Source organism: Denticeps clupeoides, unplaced genomic scaffold (assembly GCF_900700375.1).
Source record: "Denticeps clupeoides unplaced genomic scaffold, fDenClu1.1, whole genome shotgun sequence".
Classification (NCBI taxonomy): domain Eukaryota; kingdom Metazoa; phylum Chordata; class Actinopteri; order Clupeiformes; family Denticipitidae; genus Denticeps; species Denticeps clupeoides.
In genome coordinates, this window is record NW_021629819.1 from 66317 (window position 1) to 76986 (window position 10670).

Consider the following 10670-nt stretch of genomic DNA (forward strand, 5'->3'; position numbering starts at 1 on the left):
ACTGATAACAGCAATACACACTGCTTTGATTGTCCTAAGGTGGAATGTTCACAGGTGATGACTTGTAAATCTTGCTGTCATGATTAGGGTTGGGCTATGAACTATTTTCAGAGTTCAGGTTATACAATCTGTTAATACTGAAGAAGAGATTTTAACCATAAGCTGTTCTGTGAATTATAAGTTTTTAATCTACAGATATGGGTTGTTTGTGTACAAGAAAGCTTAAATCCACTGAGCTATATCCTAGCTTCCTCAACCTTTGAAAGGAAGGTGTGATAGGAAGGCCTGTGATCAAAAGTACAGGTTGATTTGTTACCTAATGTTGTGCTTTTCAGTGACTGTGCAAAAGCAACATTTTATACAAACAATAACAGACATTTCTTGAACATTCAGGTTAAAATTGATGTTTTTAGTGTTATTTTACAATCAATGCAACACTGACCTGCTGTAGTGAACGATTTTTCATATAATCCTTATTATACACTCTGGTGCAAATTAAGTAACCTTATAAAGGATGGCTTGTGTCTTACGTTGTATATGTAGAGGCAGCACGCAGGAGTCAGAAGAACAAGGAACTCAAGCTGCATCTTTATTTCATAAGTTATTAGTTAGGCATAGTGGTCACAAACCGAACTGGTCCTGACACTCCGGGTCAGGTATTTCTCATGTTTTTGTGTCCATCGTGTGCCTAATTATCCTTGAGTGCGTTCGCCTGTGTCGCTAGTATAAGTATAACTTGAGGGCCCGTCCACACAATAATAATTTTCTCCAAAATGGGTTTTCAGTTTCTAAATATGTCAATGTAACTCCCCGCTCTTGCGCCTTGTTTTGCATATAGTTCTCTTCTGCGATGGGTTAAACTGTCAGATCGCGTCTCCAGCCTTACCTTTTCATTAGAGAGGACTTCTTGTAGTTGCTTTATGAGGTCCTGTAGCCACTGTAGCACAACCATGAACATGTTATATGCCATTGTTGTATGTATGATGTGCTCAAGGGTATTAGCCCAACCTCCAACCTGACCAATATATCAGGGACGTGTCGTGGAGCTGAAGATGAAATAAGGCAACTTTCAGACCATGATGCCATGATGCGGCACAAGAGTGATTTAGCAGCGGTCTTGTGCATGCACTGTGGTTAAAGTTCATGCCAATTTCTTGTGCTGAGCCCCATGGCAAGCGCAGCATATTGAACGCAATTTGCTGAACTCAATGACTGAGCACTGAATTGTGGGCCGCTAGACTTTTAGGAATTACCTGATTAGGACTTCCCAGAGCGGCACTTTCACCCTAACCCTTAATGTGTCTAGTACCTGCAAATGTCCTGTCACCAGAGTGTTCCCTGTGTTCCATGTAGCGATTCTCTCTGTGTCTATGTGCTTGTTCAGAATGCTACAGTTCTAAATAGAACAAGGAAATTTGACCACATCACCCCAGTCTTACAATCACTGCACTGGTTACACATCAAATTTAGAATTGACTACAAAATCCTACTTTTGACCTATGAAGCTCTAAATGGTCTCGCCCCGCAATACCTGAGTGAACTTTTAGTTATTTACGACCCGCCATGCCCGCCATGCAGGGTCACTACTGGTACCCAAAGTACAGAAGTTCATAGCTGGGAGCAGATCCTTCTTTTATACAGCTCCGTAGTTGTGGAACGGCTTGCCGGTCAGTGTTCGGGACTCAGTCTCAGTGTTTAAATCTAACCTGAAAACACAGCTATTTTATCTGCCCTTTTGTTAAAGTTCCAAACAGAGTGTCAATTATAAAGTCCACTTTATCACACAGTCACCCTTGTTAGGCACAGACAGTGTTAAATTCACCTAGTTAGGCTGTCCTAGTTAGGGTATCGGGCCACTGTAGCACAAATATACCATTAAAGCCACATATTGCAGTATCAGTCGTACGATGCCACCGTCTGCCGCTGCTTCTGTTTGTTCTCTCCGAGACTCTGAATCAAGCGCCCAGACTACTGGCAGACCCCAGTGAAGAGACCAGCAGATAAATCCTGGTTCCTGACTCAGCATGAAACGAACCAGAGGGTCACCACAGGCACCACCACCGTAACAACTAAAGCTTCAGGGATTTTCCGATGGACCAGTAGCATCATAAGGGACATGTATTGTACACCATGACAATGGACTATTTTGGACTTCTCCACCTATACAACTGTAGGCCTTATTCTCTTATTGGACAATCACAAACCTGCACTGACACCACTTGCAGGCTCACTCTACCCTGGAAGGGGGTCCCTCTCTGTATCACTCCTTCCCAACGTTTCTTCCTTTCTTTTTTTCTCTCTCCTAGAGCTTTTTTGTGTGGAGTTTGGGCAATATAATAAATAAATGTTGTTGATGTTGTCTGCATACTTCTACCATCTATGCCACTTTGATTCTTGCAGGTTTTGCACCTGCCAGAAAAAATTTACAGTTAATTTGTCATTCTGTCATCCTGACAACGGACTCTTTTCTTTTTTGAGGTCAGGGAAGTGCTTCTGCTCCTTTAAAGCCAAGACAGAAAGAATAACGAAGCGCTTCTTCCCTCAGAATATTTGGGCCCTGAATCACTCCATATTGTTCTTAAATGTATGTCTTGTTGGTAAGGCACCTTATGCCAGAGTTTATTCATCAATATTCCCAGGTTAAGAATACACTACAGACTGCAGCACCATCCTGCATGTTTGAAACACAACAGCAGCTCCTGCTTCACATCCCACTGTACCATGTTCTGTACAGAATCTACAGCTGAAACTCACCGCCTGCTGCTACCGCCAGCACGTCACACATTAGTAAACTGTTGGTCTCTACAATGCTCACCGGTTACACCTGCTATATGCTATATGACGCCACCTGGACTTATCACCTGTGCCCAATCCGGACAGCGTTTAAAAGCCGCACGCCACATGCCTGCGGGTTAGTTTAAGTTGATTCCCCCTTTTTTTACCCGTTTTTGGCCACCGTGCCGTTATTTGGCTCCAGGCGATCGCTACAGCTGAAGCCAGTTCTGACCACCTTTAAAAGACTGTACCCCTTCTGCAGCTCTGACATTCTGTCACGACATCAAGCTGACGGGGGAAGGAAGCGCAGAGGCAGGACATGCTGGGAAGGGGATTTTATTAATAATTATTAATAATAAAAAAATTACAAATAAACAATGGCACGGTGGCCAAAAACGGGTAATAAAGGGGAATCAACTTAAACTAACCCGCAGGCATGTGGCGATTGCCAGAACTCAAAATACTAACACAGTTGCAAGGTCAAGTTCACGAAAGTGTCGCCGCTCCCAAAGGGGCGGAAATTCCCGGCTTTTAAACGCTGTCCGGATTGGGCACAGGTGATAAGTCCAGGTGCCATCAATCCTGACAGGTCAACAGACAATTCCATTGACTTCACGTTTGGTTTGTCTTTAAAAACATTTTTAGTCACATGAAAAGCTTGGTGTACTTGTACCATCTATCCTACTTTGATTCTAGCAGGTTTTGCACCTGCCAGAATTTTTTTTTTATTTGTCATCCTAACAATGGACTCTTTCTCATTTGAGGTGAGAAAAGAGCTTCTTCCCTCAGGCTATTTGGGCCCTGAATCAGGGCCAGGTGGAGATCTGGTCTCTGTTTCTGTAATTCCACCCTTTATAACTATGCAGATTTTAACAACAACTAACTGCAACAACTATGCAGTTTTTATCAACAGCTATGCATGCTTGAAAGCTGCCTTGTTTGAGAAGATAAGATCACTTTCACATTTTTCCAAACAAGGCAGCTTTCAAGCATGCAGATACCTGTTTTTTATACTAAAATAACGTACAAAATTTCAAAGTTATATACAATGCAACCTCTAAATTAGATTCAGAGTTTATGTCCCCTACACCACAATACATTGTGTGTCATGCAATTAAATGCTTTTTGCAAAAAAACCCAAAAAACAATAGAAACAGTATGCCAATAAGGATAAAGTGCAGATGCATTACCAACAAGACACACATTTAAGAACAATATGCAGTGGAGTATTATAGCGGATATGAATGTAATATTGATAGTGTCACAGTTGCAGATTTTAAAGCACAGACAACCCATAGCTGTTGATAAAAACCTACAATTCACTGGACAGCTTATGGTTAAAATCTCTTCATCATTCTTAACAGGCTGTATAACCTGAACTCTGAACAGAGTTCATAGCCCAAACCTACTGACAGCAGTGATGATTCTCATTCATCACCTGTGGACTGCAATGAAGAGAATACTAATGAGAGAAATATGCACAACTCTACATGTTGTAACCTGGCTTACCAGGACCTTAGGACATTCAAAGCAGTGTGTATGACAGTTAAAATTTATACACGTTGTGTGAATGAGGAGATAAGATCACTTTCACATTTTTCCATTCACACAACGTGTATAAATTTTAACTGTCATAGACACTGCTTTATTAGTATTCTCTTCATTGCAGTCCACAGGTGATGAATGAGAATCATCACTGCTGTCAGTAGGTTTGGGCTATGAACTCTGTTCAGAGTTCAGGTTATACAGCCTGTTAAGAATGATGAAGAGATTTTAACCATAAGCTGTCCTGTGAATTGTAGGTTTTTATCAACAGCTATGGGTTGTCTGTGTAAAAGGAGCTACATGTGAACTTCCTCAACCTTGGGGTGTGATAGGAAGGCCTGTGATATAAAGTACAGGCTGACAGGCTGACATTCTGGAGAAACTGAAAGTTGGGCAGCATTCCAACATTTCCCATCAATTAACACAAAATAATAGAAACCAATTTGTCTCTGCAATGGCTATTACAGTGCATCCGGAAAATTTTCACTGCGCATCACTTTTTCATCAGCGGATCAAATGTGACACTATACATATCACCTTCCCGGGGCGTTACGTGACACTAATACCCTGGCGCTTTCACAGAAAAGCCACTGTGCCATCCGCACAAAGATGTGGAAAAGATAAATTCACTCTGTGATGCCTCCACTCTCCATGTGGAAGCAAGGCTAGATTGGACAGAAATTGTACCATTTCAGAGATCGTTTCCGTGTGGACCAGGCCTGAATGTGTCTAGTCCTTGTACCTGCAAAGGTCCTTACAGCCGAGCATTCCCTGTGTTGATTCTCTCTGTGCTTCATGTTGATGCAAAAGCGGAACATAAGCTGATTAAAGGAAGGTTCTATGACCTTGATGGGCACCATCTGGGGTGAGCTTGTGTTTCGACATTGTAGGTCCCGTGGTATAAAAGCTGTGAACTGCTATCAGGAAGTTGGGAGTTCTTCTTGCGAGTTCCCCCCATGGCCATGGTAAATAAACTTGGAAAATCAATTCAGTTGACTTCCTTTATTGCAGCTCCCCAGACGGGAAATTTCACGCCACACTCATACACAAACAATCCATAAATCTCAAATATTCATCTCAAATCTGTCGAAATCTGCGTTAGTGATCACTTCTCATTGGTTGAGATAATCCATTCCATACTGAAAAAAGTGAACACTGGCCAGACTTAAAAAAAGTGAAAAATGATCTCCTTGTTCCCACAAGGTGTGTAACTGATAACAGTAATGTTATATCATGTTATCAAAACACTGCTTTGATTGTCTAAATAGAACAAGGAAATTTGACCACATCACCCCAGTCTTACAATCACTGCACTGGTTACACATCAAATTTAGAATTGACTACAAAATCCTACTTTTGACCTATAAAGTAGGGCCTGTCAAAACCCATTGAGACATACTGTATGTGTATTGGGCTATATAAGAAATAAATGTTGTTGTTATTCTACCATCCATCCCACTGATTCTTGCAGGTTTTGCACCTGCCAGAAAAAATAAAAAGTTAATTTGTCATCCTGTCACCCTGACAATGGACTCTTTTCTTTTTTGAGGTCAGGGAAGTACTTCTGCTCTCTTAAAGCCAAGACAGAAAGAATGAATGCTATTTGGGCTCTGAATCAGGTGCAGGTGCAGATCTGGTCTCTGTCTCTGTAATTCCACGCTTTAAAAAATCTGCGCTGTACTTTAACATCTGCAACTGTGACACTATTCATATTTCCTTCATATCAATCATCATTGTTGGTAATGCACCTACTCTTGTTGGCAATACCCCTATTATGCCAGAGTTTTTTCATCAATATTCCCAGGTTAAGAATACCACTACAGACTGCTGCACCATCCTGCATGTTTGAAACAGTATGTAGCTGCTATCGCCAGCACGTCACACATTAGTAAACTGTTGGTCTCTACAATGCTCACCAGTTACACCTCGACTTCAACCATAAGAGCCTGTAGTAGTGGCAGGAGTTACTAACTCCAAGAGCTGCAGACATTTCTGTCCTCATAACCTCCCATAACTTTTTTTGCAGTATATTGTAATGCCATTTTGATTAAGGAACGTGCCTCAACGGTTAATGAACAAAGCTTTATCCAATGGTCTGAACATGTGGAGATGCTGTGTACAGTTTTAACACGGTACACGTGTACACGAGTCAACGCGTCTCACTCTAAACCTGGCAAAATGTGAATTTGGAAAAGCTACAGTTATCTATCTGGGGAATCAGGTGGGGCATGGTCAAGTTCGTACACTTGAAGCAAAGAGTTTCCTACACCCACCACTAGACAGGAGTTGCGTAGATTTTTGGGGAAGGTCAACATGACTGTCAACATGCTTTTAGAAATTCAAAGGCCAATGGGTGATATGTACATGCATGCATTTACCACCTTATTCTTCACGGTGGGAGCACTCGGGTGAATTTTCGGGCGAGAACGTCTATGGCTCAACAAACAGCCGTTCATGATCCAGCCTAACACTGCCTGCACCTCATATGGTCCATCATCTCTACTTTTCACCACTTTCCATGCGCCATTGCATTCACACAGTGAATCTTTGTCAAGCTGTGACATCCCCAAACAAGAGGTGTCAAAAGCCAGCAAATGGCTTGGGGTGTCATGATGAGGAAGACAAGGTCAAATCCTGATTGGTCTGTGGGAACTTTTTGGAAGTCAAATGTATAAAAGAGTTTTCTCTTGTGGACTGAGGTTGCTCTTCACTTCCTGCTCCATCAGGAGCTGGGAGGTTCTCCCCAGGGTTTCTGAGTCTTGCTTTCGCTATGCCTCTCTGCAGCTTGGTTTTTGGCTTTTTACTCTCTTCCTCTATCCCTTTCTCCTTTATGTTGGGTTTCTCTGTAACATTGGTACCATTTTTACATATAAAATTTACATGTAACTGCAATAGTAATCTACTGGTGTTAATAAACTAGAAACTATTCATTCTTGTAACCTCTATTGTGCCATACCTCTTTCATGCCAGTAATATCAGACGAGTGTTTTAAAATTAGAGGTGGTCATAGATTAATTTTCTTAATCTATATTAATCTCACTGTAATCTTGTAATTAATCTAGAGTAATCTTGTCACGACTACGGATTTACGGGGGAAGGAAGCGCAGAGGTTTGATATGCTGAGAAGGGTTTTTATTATTAAACAAACAATAAACACAAATAAAGAATGCCGCGGTGGCCAAAACGGGAAATAAAGGGGAATAAACTTAAACAAACCCGCAGGCGTGTGGTGATTGCCAGAACTCACAACATAACACATAAAGTCTAGTTCATGTAGAGTCCACGAAAATGTCGTCCCTTTCGAAGGGGCGGAAATCTAGGGGTTTTATGCACCGTCAGGATTGGCCACCGGTGTTGAGCACAGATGCAGTCAATTCTGACAAATCTAGATTAATATATATTAAAATGGCTCATTTGAATTCTGCCGAAGGCATTCAGAATATGTGCACTACCCAAATAATGACTAAAAGTAAGTCTTTGAGAACAGGTTTCTCAAGCCGGGTGGCGCATTAGACCAGGGGCTCATCTCCTGTTTCCAAAGTGCATCACAAACTGCTTGAGAAAGCTGTTCTAATTGGTGATGAAAATAAATTATGTTCAATAAGATGTACTTGTGTTTACCAACTGTTTATTCAGTTAAATAGCTCCATCCATGTTACCACGTCACGTTTGATGTGATAATTTCACAGTTCAAAGACTCGTTCTCGCCCCCTACAGTGCAATTCGGCTAGGTATACATCCGTGATAAAATATCAAGGTGAAAGTAATCATAGTGTAGCGGTTCTTCTTCTGCGTTGTGTAACTCTTTGATTTTGTTTCTTGAACCACAAATGATGAGCTGACACCCAAGAGATTGTCTGTGCAAAGTGTATTCTGTACAAAAAGCAAGGTCTCGTCAGAACATCGCGTCATACATCACGTCTTTCTGCACCTCTCTCTCTCACAACTCACGCCATGTGTCCAAGAGAACTGAACATTAACATAAAGCATTCACAATTTACAATACTGCATTCCTGTACAAAAAGCAAGGTTGCGTCAGAACATCGCGTCTTTCTGCACCTCTCTCTACAATATACAGTATTAAAAGAACATAAAATGCAAAATATTCCTAATATGTACATAAATTTAAATGAAAGAAATTACTTTTGGCACACAAACCCCACGCACCTCACAACTCACACCATGTGTCCAAGAGAACTAAACCGGGTCTCAGAAACAAAATAAAAGTCTTTAGGAAATAAGAAACTAAAAGACACAAGAAAGAAGAAATATACTTATAAATCTAGTGTAACCATTTAACTCCGGCACAATAGCTTGCGTAGTATAGATCCAGCTCCCAACCCAACTTTGTGAATAGATTAACGACCGATATTTTTTTTTCCGCCCGATAAGAGTCTCACGTTAACGCAGCACATTAACGCGAATAACGGCCCACCACTATTTAAAATACAGGGCTTGTGTGTATTTCTTTACATTAGAAAAGAAAAATATAAGATAAAAATGATTTCCTTAGATATGTGAGACAGCTGATATATAACTAATTTCTTTTCAATCAAAATATATATTACATATAATAAATTAATCAATTATTTTCATAATGCTCTATCAACTGCATTTGCACCTTGAAAGTATTCTGTTATGGTGGTATCACAAGTGTTGACTGAAAGAGAAGCTGTAGGCCTGCAAATGTGGTGGTAGGTACGGTTACAACTTGCAATGGATTTCAAAAGCTGAACAGCTCTTATCTGTGTTAGACTTAGGTTATCAGTTTGTTCATTGTTAGGTTCTGAACTTTGTTCAGAATTTATACATTTACACTGGTTTATAAAAAGCAAATATAAACACTGAGTTACATTAAAAAAACACATTCTCTTTGTGAACACTTAGTATGATGAATGGATTTCTTTTTTATGAGAAAGAACCAATCATCTCATAAGCATGTTTGCACCAAAGTAGTCAACCATTAACTAAAGCCTCCATAAGATCTTATTTCCCAGAATATTTCTTCCACAGTGTTGATTTCATCGATGGACTACTGCTATGCATTCATGAGTGACCTCTAGTCTCTGCAATCTGACCACTGCCTAGGCATAGCCTGTCACGTACCAGAATAATCCAAATGGCTATGCTGGTGTTTTGGGTAGTCCACACCAGTGTCCTATTTATATTGTGTTGTTCCTGCTGAGCGGGGAGAAAATTTTACATACTCATAGTGGGGTGTCATTGGTGTGTTGTGCAATATGAGTTCTAGGTTCTTGCTGTAATGCATTGTGGGTATACATACCTAAAGAAAATAAAAAAGAGAAACATATTGAATATCTGAAGATTTGTTAAACGGCATCAACCATAATCTTTCAGTGTTCTACTCACACCCCTGTTACTTCCCTGGGTTTTTTGTGTCTGATTGTCTTTCTGTTGTTTTTGTGTGTGTGTGTGTGTGTGTGTGTGTGTGTGTGTGTGTGCTTTCTTTTTTTTTTAAGCCCGGAAGGGGCAGGAGTGCTCTTCCCATTGGCTGGTGGCTAGTCTTCAGATGCCAGGAGGCCAGATAAGAGGAGGCCTGAAACAAGAAGACGGTAGCGTACTGCTCAGAGGGGAGAGATTGGAATTGTTGTTTGTTCATTGTGCTTTGTTCTTTACTTTAATGTTGGCTCTTCCTTCTACGTGTACCCACCTCTGCCAGTGTGTGTATTGGTATTGTAAGAATGGACATCGCGGGAGCCTGCTTTGTCTTGCATAACAGATGTCTGCAGGGGGAGGTGTAACATTCCTGTGTCGACGGTTGTGGGTGAAGATTCGACACCCCGGTTTTTACATGCCTTTTGTCCGACGTCAACGTGCGAAGTATCAGCCGTCAGGACCGCCCACCCTCTTTGTCTTCACCAAATGGGAGGCACCAGAACATCAGAAACAACAGGTTCTGATTGGTCAGTGACAACTTCCTGTAGGCCAGTGACAACTTCCGGTAGGCCAGTGACAACTTCCTGTAGGCCAGGGGTGTAAAAGTCTGCACACATGTGGAAAAGGAGGCTCTGAGCTATCTTGCTCAGGGGGGTTTCCCTCGGGGCTTCCCTTCTCTTTCTCTTCTCCCTCTTTACTCTTTCTTCTCATGTTTACTTTCTCTGTAACCTTGGTACCTTTTTACATTCAATATTCACATGTGACTACAATAATTATTTACCAGTGTTAATAAATTAGAAACTGTTCATTTTTAACCTCTGTTGTGCCATGCCTCTTTCTGCCAGGTAACATCAAATTGGAGTGGTTGAATACAGTGCTTTGTGTGGAGGGAGAAAGAGTTTTTTCTACACACTCTATTCTCTTCTCCAACACCACATGGTCTTCATGTGTGG